The sequence below is a fragment of the Solanum stenotomum genome, chromosome 2 (genome assembly GCF_019186545.1).
Source record: "Solanum stenotomum isolate F172 chromosome 2, ASM1918654v1, whole genome shotgun sequence".
NCBI classification, from domain to species: domain Eukaryota; kingdom Viridiplantae; phylum Streptophyta; class Magnoliopsida; order Solanales; family Solanaceae; genus Solanum; species Solanum stenotomum.
This window is the reverse complement of record NC_064283.1, coordinates 37,324,618-37,327,661: the sequence shown is the minus strand read 5'-3', so window position 1 is coordinate 37,327,661 and position 3,044 is coordinate 37,324,618. Positions and strand designations below refer to the sequence as shown.

Below are 3,044 nucleotides of genomic sequence, written 5' to 3'. Positions count from 1 at the left end.
AATGTTATGACTTGGTTGGTAGACTAAAGTGTCCCTCCTTGTTACTTAAAGTCTTGAATGAATAAATGTGTGAAGTGGGCTAGAACTAAGAAATGGTGCCCTTTCTATAAATGCTAAAAGAGGAATTCTAGGCCAAGACTTGAATCGGCAAAACTAAGAAATGGTGCCCTTTCATAAGTCTAGCTTTCCTAAGTAAATGTAAAACCATGAAATCGGTAGACCTAATGGTGGTAGCCCTTCTCATGTGTGAAATGATGAACCTTGGACCGGTAGGCTTAAGGCGCCCTTAGTGAAAAATCGGTAGGCCTAAGGCACCCTTCCAAGGGGATTTAATGAGCTATCCTTAATGAACCTTGATCGGTAGATCTTTGTGGTGCCCTTCTTGGTAGATGTGCTATGGGTCGGTAGACCTAATGATGGTGCCCTCTCTAGAACATACATATGAACGAAATTACTTTATTGGAACTAAGGCTAAGCACCGAGTGGATATGGTTAAGATGGTAGCTCTCCCGAGTATGAGGCAAGAGTTCAATGAACATCTTTGGATATCCCTTAAACCATGTGCCTACATGGGATGTGTCCTAGTTCTACCCTTGGCAAGTAGAACACCTTCCACGGTGTAGGGTTTTATGACACCGGATTCCATGTCTAGCTCGCATGGTCTATGTCGGTTAATGTCTATTACCATCATGTGGGATGCGCACTCTAGTTATTGGATAGGTTCTACAACGTGTAGGTAGTAGTATGGGATGCTATCTACACATGGCACGAGTAGAGTTTGAAGATACTAAAGTGAGTTCCCTAAGTCTAACGACTATTATGTGAAAGTCCCCTTATGTGCTTGAATGTCTCCAAAAATGGTTTCTTTAAGAATGTTGGTCTATTGATGTTATGTTGTAAAGGAAATGTCCTTATCTAAGGTAATCTTGAGGAACACTTAAGTGTGCTTGAAGAGGTTGTATGGGCGGTCACTTCTTGTCTTACTCAAGTGTGTCTTAAGGTTATATTAGGTAGAGGTCCTATGGTAATGAAATGGCATGTGTTCCTTTAAAGTTAAGCATGGGTTGTATATGAATATATGTTGAGTATGTATACGGTTGGCTATGGTTTTATATGTGAACATTGACTTAGTATGTTATATTGTAATGGTAAATTTCCTTATCTATGGTAACCCTTAGGAACACTTAGGTGTATATGAAGAGATTGTATGGGCGGTCACTTCATGTTTCACTTAAGTGTGGCTTTGGGTAACTTGAGATAGAGGTCAAGAAATGATGAAAAGGCTTACTTGTCAATTATGTTCATGTGTTGTACATTGGTACTAGTTGTGCATGATGGCTTGTGATATGAAGCATGATAAGTGGTAAGTTCACATTTGGTGGCCTTAGGATGATGCTTTAGTGTGGATGGTGGTATGGGACGCTATCCAAACATTGCACAAAGTGTTGTCCAAGGGTTACTTGAGGTGGATGGTTTAAGGTGAAGTAATGGGTTATGTGTGGAGTTTGTGCTAAAGTGGTTAATGACTTGTATGTTGGTTATGGTTGGATATTGTGACTCTTATACTTGTATTTTTTTTCATGAAGTTTTACCAAATGGCATAAAAGCATGTTTCTCCAATAAACGTCCCTTTTAGCATGTTTTTGCATGGCTTCCATACTTAGTACTTAATTGTGCTAACCCCTTTCTTTCCCTTTTTGACTAAAGTGTAGTGATTTGGAGATGGGTGACATGTCATGGCTATTTGATAGGTTTCTAAGTGTTGAAGATGAAGACTTGGTGAGTCCTCATATATTCGAGGACAATACCCCATATGTTCTTTTATGTCTTTTTAGTATTGTGTAAGTTGTGTATGAGATTGGTCCCTAATTTTGTACTCTAAAGTATTAGATGGTTTTGAGACATCATGTATAAAGTCTAGAAAGTCTTCCGCTTGCTATTATTATTATTATTTTTTTTGAAATGTTTTCTTGGTAAAGAAAGTTTTTAATTCCTTATGGTTTTAGTGTCTATGCGATGAATGAATGCTAAGAGACTTGTATTAGACCTCTTTGAGGTCGAATACGCCGGTTACGACTAGGGGTGATCCCGGGTCGTGACAAACTTGGTATCAGAGCATAAGTTTCCGGGATGGTCTTAGGTTGTCTCAAAACCACATCTAGTAGAGTCTTGTTCATAATGTGAAGCGCGCCACATTATGAATAGGAGGCTATTGGGTGCTAAGAAAGTTTCACTTCTTCATTCTTTTAGTCGTGCCATGGAGTTTCTCTCTATAATGTCTTCCCTTGTTCCGTAGGTGATGGTCATTTGAGTGTAACCTTTGAGGAAGTTTAATGTTGCAAGGATTGAGGGAGAGAGAATGTTGGTTGTGATGCCAACTATGACTTGGTGACTTAGTAGGTGTAAGGTGAAAGATTGTGGTGATGACTTTAGTATGAATGGGATTCCTTTGGTTATGCGTGTTGTTGGTAGTATCCGACTTAGTCATGAGAAAGTTTTGTGATGTGTTGAAGGAATTTGTGAAATGTGTGGTGATTTAGAAATGCTAGGTGTAATGAGTATAAAAGCCTAGTGTTGTTTTGATCCGACCTTAGGATGGAAGGAGGTGAATTTGAAAGAACTAGTAAGAGTTTCTCCTAAGTGGGGGATATATGTGGTTCGATGATAATGTCTTTAAGTGTGGTTGATGTCTATGAGTTAGGCTTGAAGGATGTTTTCATTACAAGAGGTTTAGTGAATTAAAGAGTTGGGTAAGAATAGTTTTGGTAAGATTGATGGTGTGTTGAGTAGTGAAGTTGTTGAGAAGTGTTGATATCCTTACCTACTTCTTTATGTGCTTACTCAAGCCTAAAACAAAGAGTTCCTAGAAGCTTGGATTATGTTTTGGAGCCTTATGTGAAAAAGAGTTTTCCATGGTTTCCTTATGTCATGCATGTTTTAAATGAATTCTTGATTAAATGAGAAAATGAGTTTTCATAAATTTTGTTCCTCATGTTATCTTGCATCTATGATGATGTTGCGTAAAGTGCTTCTATGAGAAAGTT

The 3,044-nt window shown here is 38.4% G+C and overlaps 2 protein-coding genes across 3 annotated transcripts in view; one reads left to right on the top strand and one right to left on the bottom strand.

Annotated features, from left to right (window-relative positions):
- Positions 1-3,044, top strand: part of LOC125854930 (uncharacterized) — a 632,422-nt gene that overhangs the window by 506,750 nt on the left and 122,628 nt on the right. The window lies entirely within an intron of this gene.
- Positions 1-3,044, bottom strand: part of LOC125854934 (OVARIAN TUMOR DOMAIN-containing deubiquitinating enzyme 1) — a 1,192,864-nt gene that overhangs the window by 1,186,556 nt on the left and 3,264 nt on the right. Inside the window, exon 1 of one of the 2 annotated variants that reach the window (XM_049534544.1) lies at positions 1,567-1,573. The exons of the other annotated variant lie outside the window; for it this stretch is intronic. The gene's annotated coding sequence lies outside the window, so the exon portion shown is untranslated. Of the gene's footprint in view, positions 1-1,566; positions 1,574-3,044 lie in introns of those variants that run through there. 2 annotated transcript variants of the gene reach the window in all.